This window comes from Megascapheus bottae, unplaced genomic scaffold, assembly GCF_031878675.1.
Source record: "Megascapheus bottae isolate mThoBot1 unplaced genomic scaffold, mThoBot2.hap1 HAP1_SCAFFOLD_113, whole genome shotgun sequence".
NCBI classification, from domain to species: Eukaryota; Metazoa; Chordata; class Mammalia; order Rodentia; family Geomyidae; genus Megascapheus; species Megascapheus bottae.
In genome coordinates, this window is record NW_028327345.1 from 331,340 (window position 1) to 342,514 (window position 11,175).

An 11,175-nucleotide genomic window follows, 5' to 3' on the forward strand; every position below is an offset into this window, starting at 1 on the left:
ATCTGCATGATCACAATTTGAGGTCAGTCCAAGAAAAAGGTCTATAAGACTCATATCAAGTGAAGGGTAGAGCTGGAAGTGTTGCTCTAGTGACATGAGTATCGACCAATGAAGTAATAGAAAGTGAGACGCTTTGCATTCAAAGCTATTAACATTAAAAGTAATGTGGAAATTCACAGCAATAAAAAAATTCAATAATAAATGATATTATTTTTCCATAGCAGAAACTGAACACTGAATCATGAGCATGTCAAATTAGAGAAGTGTCAAAGGGCATGAGCAAGTTATACGACTGTGCCAGAGAATGCATAGGGCATGTGAAATATCTGTCTGTGGTCTTGATCTTTAGATAACTCAGAGTTGGCAAGTATTAAATTAGACTTAGAAGGAACAAATTGTAAGATATTCAGGAAAGGTAATTGGAGAGAATTCATACTTGAATGTGTAAATGGGACATAGAAAGCACTTCTAAGATATTACTATTCAAAATTAAACCTTGGTTCCAACAACATAATGTTGGCTATCCATACATTTTTACACATAATTTTTTTTCCAATTGGATTTGTGTAATATCAATGTTCTATTACAAAAACCAACTGAATTCATAGTAACTTTTTCATGTAATATGAATCACCTGCAATAATAATAACTGGGCTAGTTTCATAAAATCAAGGGGTTCCAAAATAGTAGCATACCAAATTAATAATAAACCATTCAACATACAACCTTGAGGGAGACCAGATGTTATTGCCTAATTAGAGAAGACCTGATCCTATATGACTATATATTTCAATTACTTTTTAAAGTAAGCATAAATTTACCCTGTAGGGTTATAACACAGTCCAGGCATGCACTTTCAGCATTAAGGCAGCCCCAGTGTAGTCACAAATGATGAAAAAAATGAGAGTAGGAAATCAATGCTATTATAACTAATGGCATGAGAAACCCTTTCAAAAATATAGAAATGCAGAAACCAGGTTGTCTATTGCAGTTAATTCTGAATGATTAAAAAACCCAACAAACCTCCTAATTAAGAGTGGAGCAACAGAACCAGGGAGTAATCATCAATAGAATTTTAAAATCAAACAATAACTCAAAAACATCACAATTTCAAAAAATCTCAAGAAATTGCAAAATTGAAAATGATAGATATGATGAAATCAAATTCTCTGATTTTAGAGCATAAATAATTTATACAAACTCTTCCTGAAGCTTGAATGATAAAAATCGACACAATTAGAATAGGAAAGTACTAAAAGTAAGAAATCCAAAGATTTTTTTCATATATTTTTCTTGTAATTAATAGAAGGGTTACACTATATTTGCCAGATAGAAAGTACATTAATTCACGTACATTGATACCCTTTCTCATGTCTTGGTCCCCATTTCCCTCCCTCCCACCCCAACCCCTCATCTTGTTTTCCCCCATTCCCTGTCCAATTTCAAATACCCAAATACAAATATATCCAATATATCAGATAACAAAGTAAGATACTGTAACAATATGAGATAATCAAGGGATAGCAAAAGAGATGAGAGATATCATAGTACGTTAAGGACAACAATCACTCATTATATGGCTTTTGTTTCTATATCCTAGCGGTCCTCTCATTTATCATCATACTAGATGGCCTTATGTGTCAAGGTTTTGCTCTATTGCAAATCTCTGCTAGGAGAGCCCAAGGTTTCTACTGATTATGACAAATGAGGGAAACCATTGAGCCTAAGTTCCTTTGAGTGTGGCTTACTTCACTTTTTTTACGTCTTTCTATTTCCTAACAAATGGGGAGATGTCACTCTTTTTGACAGCATCATAGAATTCCATTGTGTACAAATACCAAATCTTGTTGATCCACTCATCAACTGAGAGACATCTAGATTGGTTCCATATCTTTGCTATGGTAAATAGTGCTGCAATGCACATCGTTGTGCTAGTGGATTTAGTATGACCTTGTTTCTGGGTAAATGCCTAGTAGTGGAATTGCTGGGTCATAGGGGAGCTCTGTTTTTAGTCTTTTGAGGAACTGCCATACTGCTTTCCAGATTAATCCTTAACTTGAAAATTCCAGAACAACAGTTCATAAAACACTGCCCTAATATCAATCCAATCTTCTGTCAGATTAAAAGAATCTATAACAATAATAGTTCATAAACATTATTTGCACTTGTTTATAGCTGCTGTGACAGAGTTGCAAACTGTGGCACATTATAGGAAATAAACTTTTCTAATTCATGGCCTAAAAGAATTTTATAATTTTAAAGACTCAGAAAAACATTACTAATTGTGCTAATACTGAAGAAATTGAGACACCTAGAAAATAATTCAAAATAAGTTCAATGGTAATTACGATTGAAATTTTTCCCAAAAGAATACAAATAACTGCATATGGACATGATTAATTAAACAGCAATGTAAATATTCACACACTGATCATAAAGGAGGATATTTTTAGGAGAAGATTGCAAGGTCTCAAATGCTATGTGCATATGATTATATAAAGATGCTTATCGAAATGAACTCCAAGAAATAGAAAGAAGAGTTTTTTTCATTATACTGTCGTAGTTCTTTCTTCCTTTTCTTCTCTTTCCTTTTTCTTTATTTTATTCTTTTCTGTGCTTGTTTTTGATTTCTGTGCACGTGTCTGTTTTTTATTTTTTATTTTTTCATATATTTTTATTGTAATTAATAGAAGGGTTACATGATATTTGCCAGATAGATGGTGCATTAATTCCCATACTTTGATACCCTTTCACATGTCTTGGTCCCCATTTCCCTCCCCCCCACCCCAACCCCTCATCTTGTTTTCCCCTGTTCCCTATCCGATTACAAATAACCAAATACAAATATATCCGATATATCAGGTAACAAAGTGAGATACTGTAGCAATACTATGTACATACTCTAGTGTTGCTTACATACAGACAAAGAGGATAAACGAGATGGAATCTGTTGGAGGAAGAAACAATGAAATCAATGGCAATTGAAGAAGGGATAATAATAGAGGTGTTTACGTGCATTTATATAGATGTAGATATATATCCACCAAGTTGTATTATATCATTTAGCCCCCTTTCTAAATTTGCTTGATCTTAATAAATTGTTATCTATAATGAAAACTGGCTCTCTGAAATTGCACCTCTTTTGGGCAAATTATTTACAAAATTTTAATCTAAGAAGTAGATAATCATTAATTCGTACACATTTTGCTTTATAAGGCTTAGGTCTTTTTAAATCTAGCGATTATACCCCATATTTCATTTGTGGAACAAGAAATTTGTGGCATAAGAATTGTTCAACTGAGCCGTGGCATAAAAGCGTGGTGGAGTTTTAATTCTCTCTAGGGAATCGTCAATGCTGTCTGTCAACAGTGTGACAGCTGAAGACCATGCCCAACCCCTGCCCATCTCCACTTTCATCAATGAGCTCGTTTTTGGGTTCGGCCTTCTCACACTGAAAAATGACTCGTTGAGGAAGCGCTATGATGACTTGAAGTATGATGTAAAGAAAGTAGAGGAGGTAGTCTATGACCTCTCCATTCCGGGCTTTAACAAGGAGGCTGCAGTCTCCTGTGCTGAAAAATAGGAGGCTCTTCCTGCTCCTGGCCTGGCTGGTCTGTCTGTTACCAGGGGAAGGGTCTGCAGAGTACCTTTCACTGTAGCTCGGATGCCCAGTTGCTAAACACTGTGCTTTATTTTCTTAACTAGTTGTGTGATGTGAGTATCAGAATTGAAGATATTCTTTACATGGACAGAAATTTTTTTGTTGTTTTAGTGGATTTACTCTGTAATTTGTTGTATTTCAGTTTTGTTTAAAGTGTAAATGTCCATCCCTTGGTAAAATCTTTTTCTTATTCTGACTGTTGATGTTCTGATTAAGAAGTTCATTGTCTTGTTTGTGATTTTTCCAGAGGTGGAACTTGATATCTTCTATATCTAAGTTAGCCATCATTTTCAAGAATAGCCTGAGGATGGCATGAAGTAGAACATTAAAAGAGTGGTTGACAATCATGAAAACTTTTTCTTCCTTACTGTAAACCTTGTGAATAAATTGGATGTTGATATTTTGCTGAGGAAATTAATGCCTGTATTTTTTTTCTCACTGCCATCAAAATGTAAAAGATTAAACTGCGAAATCAAGTTCAGCAGGTTATTTTGGAAAGTTTTTGTGTTGGCTTTTAGTAGTGTCTTATCGTTTGTTCTATCAGACAGAAAATCGGTATTTTAAAATACCTTGCTTTCACTGAAAACTCTACAGGAAGGAATAGGAGATACACTAGGCCTCCTTGGCACAGGTCGAAACTTTCTTAATAAGGACCAAGAATCACAACAAATCAGAAAAAGGCTGGGTAAGTGGGACTGCATTAAACTGCAGAGCTTTTGTATGGCAAAGGACATAGCTAGTAAATTAATCAGGAAGCCTACAGAGTGGGAGAAGATCTTCACCAACCAAACAACGGACAAAGGCCTCATATCTAAAATATATCAACAACTCAAAAAATTGAATCACTCCAAAACTAACCTCCAAAGTAACAACCATCCCATTAAAAAATGGACCAAAGACTTAAAGAGAGTCTTCTCTGAAGAAGAAACAAAAATGGCCTATAGACACATGAAGAAATGCTCAAAATCTCTGGTTATAAAAGAAATGCAAATCAAAACAACTCTAAGATTCCACCTCACTCCAGGTAGAATGGCCAGGATCAGGAAAACGAATAACAACAGATGCTGGAGGGGATGTGGCCAGGAGGGATCACTACTACACTGTTGGTGGGAGTGCAAACTCATTCAACCACTATGGAAAGCAGTGTGGCAGTGCCTCAAAAGGCTAAACATAGAACTCCCCTATGACCCAGCAATTCCACTACTTGGCATTTACCCAACCACCCACAAACAAGGACATACTAAACCAACTAGCACAAAAATGTTCATTGCAGCACTATTCACCATAGCAAAGATATGGAACCAACCTAGATGCCCCTCAGTTGATGAATGGATCAACAAGTTGTGGTATTTGTACACAATGGAATTCTCTGCTGCTGTCAGAAAGAATGACATCACCCCATTTGTTAGGAAATGGAAAGACTTAGAAAAAATCATATTAAGTGAAGTAAGCCAGACTCAAAGGAACTTAGGCTCAGTGGTTTCCCTCATTCGTCATAATCAGTAGAAACCTTGGGCTCTACTAGCAGAGATTTGCAATAGAGCAAAATCTTGATACATAAGGACATATAATGTGAAGCTGATTGAAAGGACCTCCAGGATAGTGAAACAAAAGCCATATAATGAATGATTGTTGTCCTTAATGTACTATGTTGTCTCTCATCTCCTTTGCTGTCCCTTGGTTATCTCATATTGGTATAGTATCTCACTTTGTTATCTGATATATTGAATTTATTTGTATTTGGATATTTGAAAATTGATAGGGAAGGGGGGAAAACCAAGACAGGTGTGGGGTGTGGGGGGGGGGAGGGAAACGGGTACCAAGACATGTGAAAGGGTATCAATGTATGTGAATTAATGCACCTTCTATCTGGCAAATATCATGTAACCCTTTTACTAATTACAATAAAAAAATTTTAAAAAAATAAAAATAAAATACCTTGCTTTCTGATGTTGCCTTAACATTCTGCTATTTCAGCAATTAAAATTAGAGTTCATACACATAAAAAAAATTGTCCAACTGATTTTTCTTCACTCAGTAGATATCAAGTGGATTATTTAATTATTGATCTGATAGCTAGTTCGTCATCTTTTGATCTCTCATATGGGGAAAGCTCATACAATTTTATATGAAAACAAGAAAAACTCAAGGAAAGCTGGTTATAAAGTACTGGCTATAAAAATTATTCATTAGGGCAACCTGAAGATTTTTTTTTGCCAGTCCTGGGCCTTAAGCTCAGGGCCAAAGCACTATCCTTGGACTTTCTCAAGGCTAGAGCTCTACCACTTGAGCCACAGCACCACTTCTGGCTTTTTTCTATGCATGTGAGACGGAAGAATTGAACCTGGGTCTTCGTGCATGCTAGGTACTCTACCACTAGGCCAAACTCCTGGCCCCAGCCTGAAGATTTTGATAAACTTTTGCAATAGAGAAATAAGGTGTTTAGTATATAAACATATAATTGCATTAACAAGTTACATTCTTAGAGATAAATATGTGTTTATTTCAAAATAGAGATTTTTTCTCACACATAAAGTATTTTTATATTATGCCTCTTGCTCTGAATATTATTTCTTTGTTTTCCCTTTCGAATCATTTAAAGAATGGCTTCATTCTAATTCTAAGAAATTACCTAGTTTATATTTATTATTTTTGCCAATATACTGTGTTTTCATATTGTACTTGTATGCCATTTTTCAGAAAAAGTATTTAATGAATTAATAATGTAATGGAATTTATCCCTGAATAGATAGCTACAAGACCATATTCTTAGCATAGTCTTTGTTCTAATATTAAAAATTCTAATACTATCTTCAGTCGCATTGTGAAGTTGTACAAGTGAAGTTGTACAAATGGCTCAGAAATTTGTAAAAGCCCTCTGTTGTCCTTCAAGTTGTAACAAAAGCAAAGAAATGGAAAGTCTATTCCACACCAAAAACACAACTCAGGGCAAAGCAGTAAATGTAAAGGTACTACAGCCGATTTTACTGTCAGGAGTTTAGAGACAACAAATGATTTTATAGTTTCAACTGCCAACACAACATGAGCTTAAATTAAATGATGGATCTGGAGAGAAGTGAGAATTGAGGGCAGATCAAAATTACAGTTTCATAATTGAATAGAAATCTATTTCTCTTACTTCTTCATCCGAGGAAAACAAATTACATCCATATTATAGTAAAGTCAGATTGGATGAGGTAATTTTCTAGGAGAATTTTGTGATTGGGAATCCTGTAACTGGAGTGAGAGAAGTATACTTCATTGTGTTAATAGAAACCCAGTATCCTTTAGAACATATAACCATACCTGTAAGAGACAATTATTGTCGGGAGCAAGAGTGGAATCAAACTATACTTTGATTTGCATCAGATAATTGCTTGATTGTCTTATTGTTTTTTGGCCTTCTCCTGTTCAATTGATCTGAGATTTACCATATGAATGTAACCCCCAACAGTTCCCTGATTAACCATCTGGATGTAACACCTGGCAGTATCCTGGTCTCAAGAAGGGATATAAGCTTTGAGTTGATAATAAACAGGGCTGCAGTTTTTGCCTGGGCTGCAGACCTCCCGGACCCGATGTGTTTGTCTCTCTTCTATTTTTTCCAGTCCCTGCCCCCTATTTCAGGAGCCCCAATTTGCTGCCGGTAGGCCCCGGCAACTGGCGCCCGAACAGGGACCCTGAAAATCTGGGACGACGGTGGAGGACCCCGCTGTGGTGAGTAACACATCGTAGGACTATTAAGAGAGGAACTTAAGAGAGTGTATAGTCAGGAGTAAAAATTATGGGTCAAACTCATAGCCATAGCTCATATGTACCGATCTTAACAGGCCTACTTGAAGCCCACGGAATGTGGGTGGAAAAAGGGGTGCTTCAGAGCTTCCTACAGTTTGTCGAGGAGGCATGCCCGAGGTCTATAGAGGAGGAATTCCTAAAAACCTGGCAGCGGATAGGAAAAGGAATTCAAGATTATTATAGTGTATATGGCCCCGAAAAGACTCCAGTAGAGGCTATTAATGTATGGAATTTAGTAAGTGAATACATAAATCCTCAACATGAGAATGCTGAATTTAATCTTGATTTAAGGGAAATTTATGAATTAAAGGACCCTTCTGAAAAACCTGAGGCTGAGCCATATGCCGCAGCCCAAGAGAGTCTAAGTGAGATCTTGAAAAGGGAACAACAACCAGTAGATATTGAGTATCAGAATACAGATTTGAATATCAAGGAGGAAAGTTATGATGAGCCAATGGAGGACCGGATAGCTACGATGGAGAAGAAGTTAGAAGAAATCCTACATCTTCTATCGAAAATGGGGATAGAGCAGAGAGCCCCCCCAGAAGTAGGAAAGAAATATGACCCTCAGGCCACTATGGTGTCTGATTCTAAACCTTACCCCTCACACCCACCGCCTCCAGCTGCAGCCTTACAGCCCCAATCCCTTTTTCAACCTTTAGGCAAGCCTAAAGCCCTAGCAACAAGTCCCTTTTAACAGGCACTACAACCAGGCACAGTGCATCGCAATTAAACCTGACTCAGGCTGCTAGAGAGAGGGAAGGTATTTCAGGGCCTCGATGCTTCCCTAGTTTAGTTGATCATGATGAACAAGTATACCATCAACCTGTTCCTGTTAAACTATTACAGGATTTAAAAAGTGCCTGCTCCCAACGTGGGCCAACTGCCCCTTTTACTCAAGTAATATTGGAGGCCGCATGTGCTGGTATTGCATGCCCAAATGACTGGAGGCGGCTTGCCAGAGCATGCCTTAGTGCAGGAGAGTACTTATTATGGGAGACAGAGTTCACTGCACAGTGTCGGGATAAAATTGAAACAAATAGGTCTAAGAACCTGCCTTACACTTTTGATCAGTTGTTAGGAGAGGGAACCTATAAAAACACCGAAGATCAATTGGATTATGCAAAGGAGGCCTATTTACAAATAAATGCTGCGGCGAGAGATGCTTGGAAAAGGTTACGTAATTCCAATCATACAAAAAAATTAGTTGAAGTTAAACAGGGACCGAATGAACCTTATCTAGAATTTTTGTCTCGATTAATGGAGACTGCAGACCGCCTAGTACAAGATGAGAATGCAAGGAAGATTATAGTTAGACACATAGCCTATGAAAATGCCAACGCCACCTGTCAGGTGGCTATCCGGCCCCATAGGAATAAGGGAGGAATCACGGACTTTATTTCACTGTGTGCTGATATTGGACCCTCCCATGTACAAGGCCTTACTTTAGCCGCTGCTACTCAAGGAAAGACTGTTACTGAATTTCTAAAATATAGAGGTCAGCGACATTCTCGGGATGCTAGACCCCCAGGGCGTTGCTTTTCTTGTGGACAAATAGGACATTGGATGACGCAATGCCCATGCCAGGCCAGGTTAAAGAGAGAAAAATCACCTGGCACATGTCCACGCTGTGGTAAAGGGAAGCACTGGGCTAAAGATTGCAAGTCAGCAACAAATCGCAATGGCCGCCCGTTTTCGGGAAACTGGAGAAGGGGCCAGCCCCTGGCCCCGCAAAACCATGGGGCAGTCCCTCCCTCTTCTCGGCCACAAGTGCATCTTCTAACAACCACCCTTGTTTTTTTTGGCTTCGTTCGAGCTCACACTAATCTTCCTGGCCCTTTAAGTGAGGGTAACACAGTTACTGATTGTGCCACCAGAGTTTATTTAACTCAGGTTGAACTTGCTAAGCAGTCCCATGCCATCCATCATCAAAACAGCCGAGCCTTGCGCCGACAGTTTAAATTATCTAGAAAAGCGGCACGTCAAATAGTTAAAACTTGCTCCAACTGTGTGCCCTTCTCACCAGCTCCTCATTTAGGTATAAATCCACGAGGACTGCTTTCTAATTACATTTGGCAGATGGATGTCACACATGTTCCATCATTCGGCCGATTAAAATATGTTCATGTTACTGTAGATACTTATTCTAATTTTATCCTGGCCACCCCCCTTGCTGGGGAAGCTACTAAACATTGTATTTCTCACTGCATTCGATGTTTTGCTGTGATGGGGATTCCCTCGCAAATAAAAACAGATAATGGCCCTGGCTATGCAGGCCGAGCATTTCAATCCTTCTGCCATTCCTATAATATCACTCATATTACAGGCATTCCTTACAATCCTCAAGGTCAAGGCATCGTGGAGAGAGCTAATGGATTATTAAAACATCTAATTGCTAAAATACAGAAAGGAGAGTTGTATCCTGCTACCCCTGTGAATATACTTAATCATGCTTTATTTGTTTTAAATTTTTTGAATTTGGATTCAAATAATTTATCTGTTGCTCAGCGATTCTGGGAAAAAAGAGAGCAGCGTGCTTTTGCCTTAGTAAAGTGGAAGGATCCCCTAACTGCTGCTTGGCATGGACCCGATCCTGTTCTAACCTGGGGTCGAGGGCATGTATGTGTTTTTTCACAAGGAGAAAATGATGCCCGCTGGCTGCCTGAACACTGCGTTCGGATCGTGGAGAGTGACAGTGGCCATCCAAGCAGCGACTCACTGGGCCTACACCCCCAACCCTCCAGTGGTGCATCCTGCGATGTGGGAAGGACCTGAGTTATTTGTGCATGTCAATTGGGACTGCTACTGATCCACTTGTTCCACACATTCATATGAGCTGTGTTTCTCCTCCTTTTACTATTATGTAGGGACCTTTTAACATATTCATTGACTCTACACAATTTAATATGTGACAATTGTTCTTTAACAAATTGTATACTATTGAGATAAAGGATTGTTCTTTTTATTTTGTCTTTACCATCCCTCTTCTTAATAACCTTTTTTTGTAAAAGATGCCCAGGTGAAAAGCAAAGGCCTCCAGAGGTAAGTAGAAGTCGGCCGACCCCCTGTATGTCTGTGTTTTGTTTTATTTTTCTGAGATTTACCATATGAATGTAACCCCCAACAGTTCCCTGATTAACCATCTGGATGTAACACCTGGCAGTATCCTGGTCTCAAGAAGGGATATAAGCTTTGAGTTGATAATAAACAGGGCTGCAGTTTTTGCCTGGGCTGCAGACCTCCCGGACCCGATGTGTTTGTCTCTCTTCTATTTTTTCCAGTCCCTGCCCCCTATTTCAGGAACCCCAATTTGCTGCCGGTAGGCCCCGGCAAATTATATTACTTTTAAATTGAAGTTAATTTTCTTGACTTGATGGTGAAATAGGAAGAACAATTGTATCTATCTCATTCCTGGTATAGACATGGTCATATGACTTTTGGAAAAAAATTTTTCATTTCTCACCACATAACTTTCTGTGAAGTTTCTTGAGGATATTTAAGACATGGCATCTGCTTCCTCCTAAATAAGTTATCCCATACAGAAAGCAAGATAGAAGCTTTAGCATGTTATGTAATACAATTAAGACTTATGTTCTTGACTGTAACAATGGTTACAATACTCAAGGATGGACAGTGAAAACAAGTCAAATTCATTATTTAAATACTTCCTAAGAGAAGGTGTAAAAAGGAGGAGAAAATGTGAAGAGTCTAGAGGAAAA